Genomic DNA, 17,201 nt, shown 5'->3' with positions numbered 1-17,201 from the left:
GGGTTCGAGTGTAAGTACACCCCCTCCCAATACATGCCTACATCATTTTACATGTTTGCATTTTCTGGGTTCGAGTGTAAGTACACCCCCTCCCAATACATGCCTACATCATTTTACATGCTTGCGTTTTCTGGGTTCGAGTGTAAGTACACTCCCTCCCAATACTTGTCTAAATCATTTTACATGCTTGCGTTTTCTGGGTTCGAGTGTAAGTACACTCCCTCCCAATACTTGTCTAAATCATTTTACATGCTTCTTTGTCCCTTCACTCGGGCTCATTATCCTGTTGTAATACGCTTCCGTCACTCGGTTGTGCGTTTACATTATTATCAAATATTTTGCTTATCTGATTCATTTGGGTACTTTTTAGTTAGTCCCATTCACTCCGCCCTTACTACATCGGATGTAAATGTGTCCGCTATAAGAAACTCGTGGTATCATATGCCACTACTTACTTGGCCAGAGTAAGTGATTTAACACATGACATACACGACCTTTTTATAGTTTTCACATCACGCCCTATGTAAGTAACGCCCCTATTCAGTTTTCTTGGAAATTACATCCTGGATATGTATTTCTGTTCAGGTTTTCCAAGTTTCTAATTTACCTATGCAACGATCATTCTCTACATGTTTGTTGCATATTGCTAAATGTGCGATTATATTTAAAAACACGCACCTGGTAACGCTTGCCCCGACGGGCGTTTCTTGCCATTAACCTTGTTCGCGGTCGTTACGCGATTTAGTCCTTAGTGAGCATGCTCCTATCGTCATACTTCGGACCGTTCCTCTATCATATCCTTAATTTGTTCAGCTCTTGTCATCTTTAAATGCAAGTGTCCTTCAATCAAGATATTCACAAAAGTTAGTAATATCAACTTCAATAATCACCTGTATTATAATACAAGGCTTTTTCTACTATACGCGTCAACGCGCGTATTTTTGTCAACTATATCCATCACTTAATTGGGGTAACGTGTATTACACGGTAACCCTATGTGTTGTCTACAACACTTTAATGCGCTAGACCATTAGCATACATGCACTTACCGGATTTGCGATCAAGCCTCGAACCGAACACTATTCTTTGTCAAGAGCATAAGGTTTAAGTCCAAGCATGGTTCCTCCCCACCATACTCGAATCTCTTAAACCAAGGCTCTGATACTAACTTGTAACGCCCTAGTTACTAATTAACGATTTTGTATGTAATTACCAACAATTAAATGTGTAGTTAAGGCTACACATGCTATAGAAATACGGGTTTATTAAAACTTTCACAAATCATAAGTTATTCTACATAACGTGATCGAATTCGTTGTTTAAAATTTACAACGTGGCAAAGTGCGGAAGCGTGTATCTTTATCGTGTTCGGTTCTTCGCTGAGCTTGATCGTCTTCCGGCATCCAAAAGTACCTACATTTCATAAACATGAAATGCTTTAGTCATACGGGGTTTAAAACGTGTCTAAACAAATCCGGGAATTTAAAATAAATAAAATAAATTTTGTTACTGGGTCCACCGTAACTTACGCTGGCACTGTAAGTTACGGTAGCCCCTGAAAGTCTATTCTTCCACCGTAACTCAGTATGTAACCATCGTAATCATATCAGCTCCACCGTAACTTACGGTGGCACCGTAAGTTACGGTGGTCCCTGCATCCAGCTTTTCCATTTTGCCGTTTAACGACATGAAAACTTTCGTATCTTTCAAACCGCTTGTCCGTTTAACCTACCGTTTCTTCCTACGTGATTGTAATTTGATTCTCCACCTTATGGAGTTAAAATCTAACCTCCGGTTTTACAAAATTTTAGACTTTTAAGTCTTCGGCTATTTCCCTTTTTACCAACTTTCGTCCCGTTCTATTTTTATCGAACAAACGAGTTTGTTTAACCTTTATTTCCCATAAACCTATCAAGTTCAAAAATGTTTAACATAATAGGTTTCAAATTACAGGTTTATATACCTCTTTAAACCCATTTTCACCCATATGCTCATTTTGACCCGTTAAGGGTATTTATGCATATTTTAAGCACCAATCTCTTTCATTCGCTTCTAAATACATATGCCCACATTTCTTATCAAATGACCTCCCACCACAACTATATTTGTGGTGGATTCAATGTAGTGATTTATATATTCCAAATTACACACTTCAAATCATTATTTTACGGCAAAGACTCTTTATAGAGACTTTTGACCAATATTTTACGTCTTTTGCTTTTCATACTTATTCAAAGTATTTATTTCATCCTATCGCTTATTTCCAAACAACCTTTATGGTTCGTTTGCTCAATTTCACTTACCAGGGCGTTTTAGTCAATTTTAGTCCTTCATTTACGACGAAGGACTATTAGTACATGTTTGATTCCAACTTACGACCTTTTAACTATATTCTTGTTTTGAAATCCATATGTTTTTAAAATACCTTAATCATAACTCAATTTATTCGGTTTACCTAAGAGGTAACCAAATATCTATATTTTAACCTTGTCTAATTCTTGTAGAAATCCAAATTCTACATGATGAGTTGTATCATTATATATACCTAGCTCGGGTCAATATATTGACCCGTTTCAATACCTTTCCTTAGTGGCCGTTAAATGATAGCGATGTAAGTATCCATGTGCTATTTATTTCCTAAAATCATACAACTTGACAACCCATTAGTCAATATTGTCAAAGGGTGATAATTTCACCCTTTTGACTCGTTTGGTCTAAATGACCAATTACCATCGCCAATTTGTCAAATATTGTCAATTTACCAATTTGCCCTTATCGGTTATTATAATTTACATTATTTGCTAACCATTAAAAGTACATGTTTCATTCGTCATAAAATGATCGAATAACCAATTTTAACTCATTTCTAACCATCACTATGGTTTCTTATCATATTTGATTATTTTGTTCCGTACGACTACACGCCGGAACACCATATCTCAATTAGATATTTGTTCTTTACGTACTCTAAAAAAAATATATATGACTAGTGTAAGATATACTTACTTTGCATCCGAATTATGCTTTTCCTTCGTTCTTGATTCGTTTGACCCGCTTCCTTCCCCAAGCTTTCACTTAGCTTGCCATGCGTCAAACTATCATTGTAATTCGTAAGACGGTTGGGTTAGTCATAATCATTTACGACTATTCCATCCTACGCTTCTTATATCGAGTTTTATCATTTGATCATATACTTGGTCGGTTTGACTTTTTAAAGTCAATCGACTTATCAACTTATTCATTGCACATTTGGTTTATTGAATTTCACTTAGGCATTTCATCCGAATGCTTAACGAAATCAAATTTTTACACACTAACTACTAGGTAACATGATTTCAAGCATCTATATCACGATCTTAACATCAATTCTTTTATATCATATAAAAACCCATCTCAAGTCATGTATGTTCAACACTCAAACTTGCAAATTGTTCAAGTATCTTGTTTCTACTAGCAACTATGATGATTTTAAACATGTGTAAACCATCATCTTCACTACATAATCAAAACCCACATAGCACATAGTAGGTTAATTATCAAATCCCTAGTTTTAACACTAATTCTCCAAGTTTTCAACTAGGGTTTGTTTCTAAACAAAGATTTCAACACAATAGCACTCATAGATTCAATATTCATTCCAGAATTTCGATTATGATTGTTCATCATAATCTCAAAGTATCACCAAATCTTAAAATTCGACATACCTTGTGATCCCCACGACTAGGTGATCATTTATATGTGTTCATGCATCGATTTGGGTCTTGATTTGAGCTTCAATTTGTTGAATTGTTGGAGTTAGGGTTTTGGCTCTCCTTGGAGCCTTCTCCTGGTCGCTCACGAACACACTAGGTGTGTGTGTGTTTTGTTTTTGATTTTAGTAAATAATCTTTTAGATTATTCCACCTTTGGCCCCTCAAGTTTAGTTAACTAGTAAGTAGGCTACAACCTACTTATTTTCAACAATACTTTGTTTTGTTAACTAGGTTAAACTTTGCTAGTTTAACTTAGTGAGTTCGGGGTAGTCGTAGCCCGTTATATTTTAAGTCCCGTTAGCTCGGGCCTTCTCTATATACTTTGTTTTCCTCAAAGTATTTATCCTCTTTTAATTCATATCAAATTTATTCATTTAAGTCCTAACATTAACCGGGTTAATTTTTACCACTAACGGTATTTTACCCGTCGTCACTAGTAACGTGGTTTAATTACCAAATCCATTTTTGGGGTGTTACATTAGTTTTCACAATTAAAACGAGAACGATTTGAACCATTGAGCGATTTTGAACGATTGAACGATTTGAACGAGTTGAACAAGTTAAACGAATTGAATGAACGATTGGTTTTTGGTATGTGATTAGATAACCGGACGGGTTTAATGTGATAAAAGCATGGTAGATACGTCGCTGGTACTTCTTATATATAAATGCTTTTATCATATTACATTCCGTGGCGTTATTTAGTTCACTTGGACAAACGATTTTGAACGATGTCACACAACGATGTTTACTAAACGATATAAACTATATGAGTTTTACTACGAGAAATATTTACGATTTGGGTTTACATAAACAAATGTTTTGAGTTAAGATTTATGGCATCGAGGTTTTATAAACTATAACCATCTGTTTGACTTGGTTATTCATTTTACAATACAATCATTTTACAAAATAAGATTTTCTAATATTAACTCATGTTTTTGTACGAGTTACTACAACATGTATACGAGCCATGAATCTGATACTCTCAGTAAACCTATGTGCTTGCCGGCATTTCTTTGCTGACTTTATTTTCACGTATGTTTCAGGTGGTGTTGAATGATGTTGATTGCGACTAGGATGCATGCTCACTTAGAACTGGACGAGGCCTTAGTGACTAAATAACAAATGATAGACAATGTAGTTGTGTTTTATCTTTAACTTTAAGATGATTGTAAATGTTAAATATCTAAATAAAACGAAACTTTTGAATCCATGGTTGTGAAACAATAATTTTGTCGCTCCACTCCCTGACGTTTCCACCGCGGTTTCGTTGTTTTACGCGGTCGGGGTGTGACAACACTAATCTTGTTTATTCTATCGTGAATGTGATATTAGACATCAAATCAGTAAAACTTACTTGTTGGTACATAGATCTGAGATGAGAATGAAGAATCCATTATTACTGTAATGATGTCCTGTGTTGATGGATCACATTAGAGAGAATATTGTGTTGGTGTTCTTGAGGAGTTTTGAATTGTTATACTATGAATGAATCCCCAAAATCATAACGTGATCATCCATTTATAAGTAACTCAAAAGTCTTTGTATTCTCTATATTAAAAGCATCTAAAAGGAAATCATAATAGCCCCTTAACTTATAAATATTCACAATTACTTCCATCTAAAAGCAGATTATGTCATATTGGTAAAGTTAAATGATCTATAGGACATATTACGAGTTATTTCTAACAGCTTATCCATCATAATGCCAATTCATATGTTAATTTGGACATCTTTTTCACATACACATTATTTGAAGTCAAGGAGCAATCGACATGTAAGTCAAGAGCAAATTACGGACCTTTCCATCTGTCGTGTAACGATTTTCACCGCACACTCGACAATGGATCAATTCAAAATAATCCATATAAAATAACAAATGTAACTATTATTGCAAACATGAATCATTTGTTTTGCTAGGCAAGTCATTTTAAACGATTATTCGTAAGATACCTGATAGTTATTCATATTTGGGTAGCATATAATAAAATGATCCATAAATATTTTTGTTGGTTTCTCATAATGTTATGGTTTTTATTGATACTTCATATATATTTTGCACTAAAAGCATAATGCAATGCACAATCCCACAAACGGGATTGGTGATTTTGAAACTTGTTGCATCATCATAATTTTTTTAAATAGTCAATCTAGTCATTATTTTATTGACTTGTAGAATTATCAATGTGCGATATACAATTGTTTCATAGTGAGTCAAATAGTAGAACTATGGTTGGCTAGGAATGTTTACACAATTTAGATCATTAGAATGAATAAGATTTTCGGTTCTACACTTTGGGAAGGGAACCCATGAAGAACATGTTAAAACCAAATACAGACACAAACACAAACTATATTACCATATTTAAATGACAGATTACATTATGCCCTATTATTTGACAATTATTTAACTATCCAATGACAAATATACTAAATTTCTTGATTAAAATAATTCTAACAATTATGAAAAAACAAAAGAAACAAAAGTTTTTGTTGTTCCTCGAATCATTTATGTATTTATCGAAAACCCGTTTGTTGAGATGAACATTTTGCTCACATATTATATACACATATTCATATAATATATACGTTTTTATATAACGAGCACTTAACTGTCCATGTTCGTTCACACACACACACACACACACACATATATATATATATATATATATATATATATATATATATATATATATATATATATATATATATATATATATATATATATATATATATATATATATATATATACTATGAACATACACTTAAACACACAAACATATGTATCCGCCGATCTTGCACGAACATGTAACACATAACATATACATAACACGTACACTGTAACAATCCTCAAGAGAACCGACACCCTTGATAATGTTCCCGACACCCTAATATATTTAAAATATCCCAAAATGTCTTTAAATATACACCGTATGTGAAAACCGAGCCCAAAATACTATATTACATTAAAAATTAAAAATAAAATAAAAATCAAAATATTAAGCTGAGGCGGGCCGCGTACACCCACCCTAATATTTACGCCGGCGGTATCAAGGTTAAACCTTGATTTCGTTGAATTTTAAGTTGAGGCGGGCCGCGTAAGCCACACCTCAACCTTACACGGGCCGCGATAGAGTGATATATGGCGAAACCCTGGGCCGCCACGTGGCCCAACACCTGTTGAACCTACGTGATAACCCGGATCAGCTACGCCTAGACCCCTTGGCCACGCGGGCCATGTAAGCCCGTGTTGTCTTTTACGCGGGCCGCGAGAAAGGCAGATTACAGCCCTATAAATTGAGAGCTCGGGCTTTCAGTTTCCGTCGCTCAATTTCGAAATATCTCTCTCAATTCTGAATAGTAGAAGTTATAGTCGGGTATTATACCCCCTAAATAGCGAGGTTCTTCTACGATGTAAGTATTATAATCCCTGGAGACGTATTAGATACTCTGCCCGATTGATCTAGGGTTCCGTAACGGCTGTCGTGGTTCTGCTCGACGTAGTCGTTGGAATGCCGTCTCGGGGAGGGTATTACTAATGTTAAAATGGGTTATTATACTAACACACTTGCATTTGTGTAATTTATAGATTATCACCAGGAAACCCTAAAGGATAATCTAAAACAGCAATGTGAGTAATCCTCTTTTTGATAAATGTTTTTACAAAACCTCACTTAATTAAATATATATACAAAGCAGTTATTGAGTATTTGTAAGAATACAATTATAGTGGGTATGTTGGGGGTTTTGTATACAAAATTTGTTACTGGCGTGGTAACATTCCACAAGTTGAGTATGACAGTACCACTGATGTTAATTGTTATATCTTGGAAACAAATGTAATTGCGGATGCGCCCTCAATACTGTAAAATGATTGGTATTTCAACTTGATTAAACTGGGATTCACTCACCAGTATTTCCCACTGACAAAAATGTTTTTAAAACGCGTTTCAGGTAACAAAATTTGAAAGCCAAATAGAAGCCAGCTGGACAGCACTGAAGGCTTGGAAAAGTGGCAATAAAGTTATCTAAAAGAAATAGATGTTTTTCTTAAATAAAGATAGGATTTATTCCTATGAAAGTGTGCATACTGAAAACTTGGGTTTTACCCATGTGTTCAATGTTATAAAGTGTGGTGGTTTACTCTGATAAAATATTTCCTAACTACGGTCCTGATGAAAATTTCCGCTGCCAAATTAGATAAATAACGTGATGCCACCGAAACTGGCTCGCGGCCGCCCGTTCCCGGGGATTTGGGTTCGGGGGTTGCGACAAAAGGTGGTATCAGAGCTATGCCACTGATTCAGCCACAGAAGTGTTCTGCTGACATCGAAATCCAAAGTGTAAGGAAATAAATAACAGGAATACGTGCATAATTGTATTTTCTTGTTATGTGTTATCTGACTATCTGTTAGTTTGCAGTATGAGCGACCAAGGACCATCTGACGCGTATCGTCAATTGTCTAGTTCGCCTAGAAGCGAAGGCACCTCCTTTTCTCAGCCTGCCCTCTCGGGGTACTCTGCTGATACGGAAGAAGGAATCGTTGTGTTTAAGGCTCAATCTGAAGAGCCATTTCCTCAGAAAAAGAGGGGATGGTTCAGTAGGGGAGCACACAAGCGTAGGAAACATATGAAAAAGTTACAAGACCAGAGAGCACTAGCCGCGGCTAAACGAGAAACCGATGCGTATGCCCAGGATATGCTTAATAGGGGTATAGCCAATATCCATATTTTAGCAACTACTGCAGCTGACCCAAACCTGGAGCAAATGCTAGCACCCCAACCGCAACCACAAATTCCTGATCAAACCATGGAAATAGAAAACCTTGGAAATCCATTAGAAATGCATGATTTCAACCCGGAGGAGATACCTAGGGTACCTGCACCAAATCCCCTAGACCCAAATTACGATCCCTGGTGGGATGATGTTAGGGACTATGTGCAACGCTACCCGATTCACGAAGATGTGCCAATGCAAAACCTAGGAGCCTACCCATGGTTAGATACTCTAGATCCCTATTTTAATAATGATGCATACATTAGGGAGATCTTAGAAAATCCTTACCCATACCAGGCCCCTATACCTCCATATTAGGAACTCGCACCCTAGATTCCGAACCCAGTCCTAGAACCTGCACCCCCAATGAGTGCAGAAAACGTACAAGAACTTAAGACTTTCGGTGAGGAAATTTTAGAAAGCAATGAGAGAATGCGACAGGTGGGAGAGCATCTCGTATGGAAATACGACGAACACAATATGGATTTTTGGATGAATCCATATCCATGAATGAGATGGTGGAAACGGTAGTAATAATAATATAATATAATATATGTTTGTATGTGTTAGAAAAAAAAAAACTATGGATGCATATTATTAGTATTGTAGCTTTACATTTCAGTCGGTATTGTAATTTTAATTTCAGTACTAGTGTGTAATAGATGCATAATATATGAATAGAGTAAAAGTCGCAATGCTCGACGCTTTTGACCAAAAGTGCGTGTCATGTGATTGGCTATATTCAAATATTATTGGTGATATTAATATGTGGTAAATGTTTAAAATTCAGATGGACGACGAAGCTAATCAGGAAAACTAGAATGATAATATCCCGAACGACAACCACTCGAATAACGATAATCTGAATAATGAGAATCCGAACAACAATGGAAACCAAATGGATAATAGTGCCGTTCAACATATAGTGGCACAAGGAATTATAGATGCAATGCCATTTATTATTCAAACGGTTCAAGAAGCGAATAATAAAAGTAAGCATAGCAGTAAGCGACCAACTGAACCGGAACACAGCGTGAACAATGGACCCGTACTTCTGGTGCCCATTCCCAAAAGAAGAAGAACCATGCCATATGGTTGTTCTTACAAATAATTCTGGTCCTGCAAACCAATAGAATTCTCGGGCAATGAAGGACCCATTGCAGCTCTACGCTGGATAGAGAAAACTGAAGCTGTTCTGAAAATATGCAAGTGTGCTGAAAAGGATAAGATAATGTTTGCTTCTAATTTATTTAAGAATTCAGCCCTAGAATGGTGGAACACTATCCTCCAGTCAAGAGGAAGTGATAGGATATACAACATGGAATGGGAGGAGTTCAAAAATATGGTAGAAAGGAAGTTCTGCCCTCCCAATGAAAAGGAGCAGATAGCCAATAAGTTTCTGAACCTTAGAATGACCGGGGTAGATAGTAAGGGGTACACTACTACATTCTTTGAATATGCTAGAATAGTGCCAACCCTTGCATCACCTGAACCGGTATTAATCTCCCGTTACATCTGGGGATTAATCGGAGAGATTAGACATGTAGTCAAGACAGCTAGACCTCAAACCATAGAAGAAGCTGTAGAACTATCTAATACCTTGACAGATGAGTTAATTCGTATTAGAGAAGAAGACCAGAGGAGAAACCTAACCCAAAGGCTTACTCAAGAATTCCGTTCTGGGAATTTCAACCGTAGGAATATAGGTTCTACCTCTGCACCGTACTGAAAAACCTGCAGAAAGAAGCATTCAGGAAGATGCTCCACTTACTACAATTTCTGCAAAGCACCAGGACACAAGGAAGAAACTTGCAGAAGGAAACCAACAAATGGATTGTGCTTCAACTGTGGAGAAAAAGGTCACATCAGGCCAAACTGTCCGAAATTGTCTCCAGCTGCAAACAACAAGAATCCTAAAAATGCTAGAGCATTTGTTCTAACTGCAGATGAAGCCAAGATGATCCCGGGCGTCATAGCTGGTACGTTTTTAGTTAATGATATTTTTGCTAAAGTATTATTTGACTCTGGTGCAAACCAAAGTTTTATTAATACTTCGTTTTGCAAACTTCTGAATCAATCATTAACTAAACTACCACAAGAATGTCTAGTAGAGACAGCAAATGGAGAAACCGTTAGGATTTCTGAAATCTTGCAGGGAGCAAGAACAGAAATTTTTAATCAAAAGTTTATTGCAAACCTTTACCCAATGAATCTGGCAGGATTTGATGTCGTATTAGGAATGGATTGGTTAATAACCAATAAAGCCAGTATTTTATGTGATCAAAAGTCAATTCAAGTAAAATCACCAAGGGGTGAAAAGATCACAATTAGAGGAGATAAACCATCTAGATCCACTCAATTCATCTCTGTGATGAAAACTGCAAGTTATATAAGAAAAGGATCTATAGTGTATTTGATTTCTATAATCACTAACACTAAAGAAAAAGAATTAAAAGACATCCCAGTAGTTTCTCAGTTTTCAGATGTACTTCCAGAAGAATTGGTAGGACTACCTCCAGACAGGGAAGTTGAATTCAGAATCCATCTGCTACTAGGTACAGCACCGATTGCCAAAGCACCTTACCGTTTGGCACCCGCTGAAATGCAGGAACTGAAGAAACAGTTAGACGAATTGTTGGAGAAAGGATTTATACAGCCAAGCTCCTCGCCATGGGGAGCACCGATACTGTTCGTCAAAAAGAAGGACGGATCAATGCATATGTGCATTGACTACCATGAATTGAACAAGGTCACAATTAAGAACCGGTATCCATTACCAAGAATCGATGATCTGTTCGATCAACTGCAAGGAGCTCGATTTTTCTCTAAAATCGATTTAAGATCAGGATATCATCAATTAAAGGTACAGGAAGAGGATATTACTAAGACCGCATTCAGAACAAGGTATGGCCATTATGAATTTACTGTCATGCCATTTGGTTTAACCAATGCCCCAGCCGCATTTATGGACAGGATGAACCGAATATGTAAGCCATATTTGGATAAATTCATAATTGTCTTCATAGATGATATTCTAATTTACTCTAAAAGTAGAGATGAGCATGCAAAGCATTTGCACTTACTATTAAGTCTGTTAAGAAAGGAAAAGTTGTACGCTAAGTTTTCCAAGTGTGAGTTTTAGTTAGAACAGGTACAATTTCTTGGACACTTAGTCGATCATGAAGGAATTCATGTGGATCCAACAAAGATTGAGGCAATTACCCAATGGAAAACCCCTGAATCGCCAACTGAAGTTAGAAGTTTCTTAGGATTAGCCGGTTACTATAGAAGATTTATTCGAGATTTTTCTAGAATAGCTATTCCTTTAACTAAGTTAACCTGTAAATCCATTAAGTTTGAATGTGGACCAAAACAAGAAGAAGCCTTTAGAATCCTTAAGCAAAGATTAACCCATACACCCATACTAGCGTTACCAGAAGGAACTGAGGACTTTGTAGTCTATTGTGACGCTTCTAAGTTAGGTTATGGATGTGTGTTGATGCAACGTAAAAAGGTTATAGCTTACGCCTCTAGACAGCTTAAGAATCATGAAGAGAATTATTTAACCCATGATCTAGAATTAGGAGCTATAATTTTTGCCCTTAAGATTTGGAGACATTACCTTTATGGTAGTAAGTTTACCATACTTACAGATCATAAAAGTTTAAGGTATGTTTTTGGGCAAAAGGAGTTGAATATGAGACAACGACGATGGATGGAAATTCTTAGTGATCATGATTGTAACATCCAGTATCATGCAGGAAAAGCCAATGTAGTAGCAGATGCTTTAAGTCGAAAATATCATGAAAAGCCAAAAAGGGTACGTTCTCTTAAATTAAATCTATAAGTAGATTTAAACGATCAGATAAGAGAAGCACAAGAGTCAGTAATCAAGAAAGATACTGAAAATTTAAAAGGAATGATTAAAGAACTAGAACAAGGAACAGATTTGGAGATTCCATAAGGAAAGAATGTGGATACCTAAATTAGGAAACCTACGTCACCGTATATTAGAAGAAGCGCATAAGTCTAAGTATACAATGCATCCAGGAAGTGATAAAATGTACTAGGATTTAAGGAAAAATTTCTGGTGGATAGGAATGAAAAAGGATATAGCAGCGTATGTTTCTAAATGTTTGACCTGTTCACAAGTAAAAGCTGAACACCAGAAACCCTCAGGTTTGCTGCAACAGCTAGAAATGCCAGTTTGGAAATGGGAATTGATAACAATGGATTTTGTTACCAAGTTACCCAAAACAAGAAAAGGTAATGATACAATCTGGGTGATTGTAGATAGGCTAACCAAGTCAACTCATTTCCTACCAATGAAGGAAACTTTCAGTATGGAACAGTTAGCCAAATTATATGTAAATGAAATTGTGTCATTACATGGAATACCTTTATCAATTGTTTCTGATAGGGATAGCCGTTTTACCTCTCATTTTTGGGCAAGTTTCCAAAAAGCAGTGGGAACCAAGTTGAATCTAAACACAGCTTATCATCCTCAAACGGACGGACAAAGTGAAAGGACAATTCAGACAATGGAGGACAAGCTTAGAGCTTGTGTAATTGATTTCAGAGGTAATTGGGACGATCACTTACCTTTAATAGAATTTTCTTACAACAACAGTCATCACACAAGTATCAATACTGCACCATTCGAAGCACTTTATGGACGAAAGTGCAGAACCCCAGTCTGTTTGTAACGCCCAAAATTCTTAATCCGAAAGTAATATTATCATGCTTTAATTTAACAAAAATCGGGCATGACCCATTTGTATTATGAACAATTCCCTGTAAGACTAACTTGTAATAACTTAAAAAAAAATACAACACAGCGGAAAATATGAACCCAAAAATTTCGTTCTTTAATAGACATAGTACTTACAGGAAAGTTCGAATATCAAATGTCATACATTCATTAAAAAGGATTTACCACGTTCCATTATACTAATACTTCGGACCTACATTTGCTAAACTATGTGACCGATCTTTCCCGTACAATCCTTTGCTCTTGACTCGATCTTCAATCTTTCTATCCTTCATAATGATGCTAAATCCACGCAACCTGTAGACACCACATACAATCACATCGTTAGCAACCAGTCACATCATACATAAGTTTTAAACATACATAGTTAGGCGTCGACATCTCATGCTTTCGCTTATGTTAATTCATTCATCCGTCCATTCGAACACCATCATTGGATTTTAGTGTCAAACCTACAACTTCCATTATTTGTATACCTGCACTTCCATTTCATTCTCAATAGAAAAACGGTTAGCATCGTTAGATTTCATTCATATGAATAAGTCCACATATACGCATAAACAAGTCTCATTCATTCGTGCATATATTTAAATTCCAATCCATGCATACATACCTTTCTGTTCGTACAAAAACTTACAATTTACATCTTACACAATATTACATGCAAGTCCTAAACACACACGTCTATACATGTAAATTACATACACATAAATCTCCATACTTACGCGTTCATAGTCATACTCACCTACGAGTTCCAATTACTTACATACAATCAAACACATACCCACATGTATAACTACTTATTTTATCCTTATGCATACCCACGAGCAAGTTCCCTTCTTACCCATACTTGATAAAAACTCTCTCTTAAATTTGGGTTGCATTTCGGAAGCTTTAAAACGGGTTCCTTACTCATCCATAACTCACACAACTATTTGGTAAAGTTAGGGTGCATGACGGGGGTCTAACGGGGCTTAGGAATGGGCTTACGGGGCCCGAGAATCAAAGAAAACAAAGAAACTGACTTAACTAGCAACATAGGGCGTCGGCCAAAACCCACCAGCGTCGGCGACGCTGGTAGCGGCGTCGGGGACGCCCCTCTGCAGATCTGCTCTCCGTTTTTTGCTTATTTTAACCGTTTCGACCCCTGTTCGTGCACCCCGAGCGTCCCAAAACGTAAAATAACATTTGTCCAAGCCCCTAAATCATTCTAATACTAACACTCATGCCTTAATGGTCGAATCCTTACCTTACCCCGCTACCTAGTTTTTGACCCGTTTGATCTTTAATACACACTTTTCGACTTAGTTAACATTTTTGACCCATTACCACAAAACTAAACTTAGAACTTCATTTGATCTTACGTTCTTACATATCTCACTATTCGCAACATATGACAAAATTAACAAATCTTTCTAAATACTAAAAAGAGGTTCGGAACTTACTTACACTTCATTATGTTATGACAACAAAACTCCATTTGACACATTCGATCTACTTAGCGAGAACCATCGTTTTCATTCAACCAAATCCATGTTTGACTTCGTAACATACTCAATTATCTAGAACAATACCTTATTTAAACAAGCTAAAAAGTGAAATTAGAATCACTTACCTCGAGCGTTAGTGTTCATGCTTGCTTCCTCGCCTCCGCTTGACCCGTTAACCTTCCGTTCTTGAGTCCATTTCCACATGATCCCTATGCCTTCTCATCACGCAATCACATTCTTGTTAGTATACATGATTGTACACTTAATGATCATGTCGAATGCATGGTTCACGTTTGACTTTCATTAGTCAACTCTAACAAACATAAGACATATACCTAAAATCACATCTTTTCCAACTCGTATAATTCCTTAAATAATTGCATATAACACACATTGTTAAACATGCGCCCTATGACTTTATAGCATTGAAATTTGACAAGAGTCTAGCCATACTACTTATGCAAGGTTTGGCTTTCAAAAGTCAACGACCCATCTTATGGACTTTCGACTTAACCTCATATATCCGTGTCATCATATTAAGCTATAACAATGGCATTATATACACTTCATATTCATGATGTAACATGCTTACAACCACATGATCAGTCCATTACATACACACACATACATAATATCAATACTACATATACTAAACCTTTCGGGATTCCATACTAGACGACCATATTTGGGGTACATGAACAACATGATTTTACCATCCTTACTTGCTATACATTAACGCCAATTTTACACATAGTAACGCTTTAAACACACCTTAACAACTGTAAACATTCACCCGAAGCAATATTTAGTGTTTAGTAAATTGGTGACTAGAAAATCATATGTTTTAAGTTCATAAAACACATTATTTTCATTGCTGCATTTTTCACGCAGCAGCTGTTCGGGGTCACTTTCCCCCTTCTTAATCACATAATCTGACTTCGACTTTCAAATAAGAATTGTAACATGCGAAACAAGCTTTTCAACGATATAAGGCTCGTTGTCTAACTCCTAATAACGAATGAGATACGGCCTTTACAAGATGACTATCTAGGGCTGTCAAAAGTGACTAATTTACTAACTTTTCATGCTGTTTTGACCCACTAAATCTCATAACCAGCCTCTTGTGACCAAATAAGAATTGTAACATGCGAAACAAGCTTTTCAACGATATAAGGCTCGTTGTCTAACTCCTAATAACGAATGAGATACGGCCTTTACAAGATGACTATCTAGGGCTGTCAAAAGTGACGAATTTACTAACTTTTTAACACAAACTTGAATCAATTCAAGTTTCATGTAGGCATTTTATCAAACACTTTGTGTGCGTACCACTATCTAAGCATAATGTACAAGCATTCTTTGCATATTCTTACTAGTTCATATCAAGATCATCAAATTCCATTAACCTCACATAACTTTCATCCTAAATCAAGGCTATTAACAATAATCCACAATATCCAACTTCATATATATATATATCAAAACTATACTTGATTTAGCACATGCAACATCATCATCTTCATAAAATTACTTTTACAAGTGGGTTTTCATTAAATCATCAATATAATCAAAAATTCGAACACAATTCATGTTTCATGAGATGATTCTAGTTCATTACCTTTCTAATTTCACATAGGCTCAAGGATTAAACACAACCCATCTCATCAATGATCATCAAATCGAAATTCTACAACTTACCACTTGATTAGTAGGCTTAAACGGTTGCAGATTCAGATTCATGCATATGATTAGCTTCAATTTCCCTTCTCAATTTTGCAACTTCAAGGATTTTAGGGTTTCTCCTCTTTTTCTCCTGCTTGGGGCGACACACACACACGCCAAGCCAGATGTGTGTGTGTTTGTTTTTCCTTATTTTTCTTTTAGTAAATATCTTTTTCCTTGTACATGTTTAGCCCCTCCATTTATATGTTTGCCTAAACTTTGGTCATAGTTTATTTTATAATGCAATATTTCACATTTATTCTAACTAAGTTATATCTTCTATTCATTCTTATACAACATGTTTATTTAAACATTTTTCATATTCCATGAAATCTTATTAGTGAGTTATACGTTCGGGTTTTGGGGTGTTACACTGTTGGGCATAAATTGGGGAAAAGCAACTATCTGGACCCGAGATAGTGCAGGAAACAACTGATAAAATCATTCAAGTCAAGGAACGACTAAGAGCAGCACGTGATCGACAGAAGAGCTACACGGATAATAGACGTAAGCCATTGGAATTTCAAGTAGGTGACAAGGTATTATTAAAAGTCTCTCCTTGGAAAGGAGTGGTAAGATTCATCAAACGGGGAAAGCTAAGTCCCAATTATGTTGGAACTTTTGAAATTGTTAGAAGAATAGGACCTGTAGCCTATCAGCTACAACTGCCAGAGGAAATGGCAGGA

At 36.2% G+C, this 17,201-nt stretch overlaps 1 long non-coding RNA gene across 1 annotated transcript; it reads right to left on the bottom strand.

The window, feature by feature from the left end:
- Nucleotides 1–13,377: 13,377 nt before the first annotated feature.
- On the bottom strand, nucleotides 13,378–16,648 carry LOC110940301. The gene is made up of 3 exons (XR_002592981.2): nucleotides 16,492–16,648; nucleotides 14,919–15,008; nucleotides 13,378–13,779 (listed from the first exon to the last, which is right to left on the bottom strand). It is a non-coding gene; the product is annotated as an uncharacterized LOC110940301 (long non-coding RNA).
- Nucleotides 16,649–17,201: the final 553 nt, after the last annotated feature.

This window comes from Helianthus annuus, chromosome 5 (genome assembly GCF_002127325.2).
Source record: "Helianthus annuus cultivar XRQ/B chromosome 5, HanXRQr2.0-SUNRISE, whole genome shotgun sequence".
NCBI lineage: Eukaryota > Viridiplantae > Streptophyta > Magnoliopsida > Asterales > Asteraceae > Helianthus > Helianthus annuus.
Note: the sequence above shows the minus strand (reverse complement) of the source record. Positions and strands in the feature narration are given on the sequence as shown.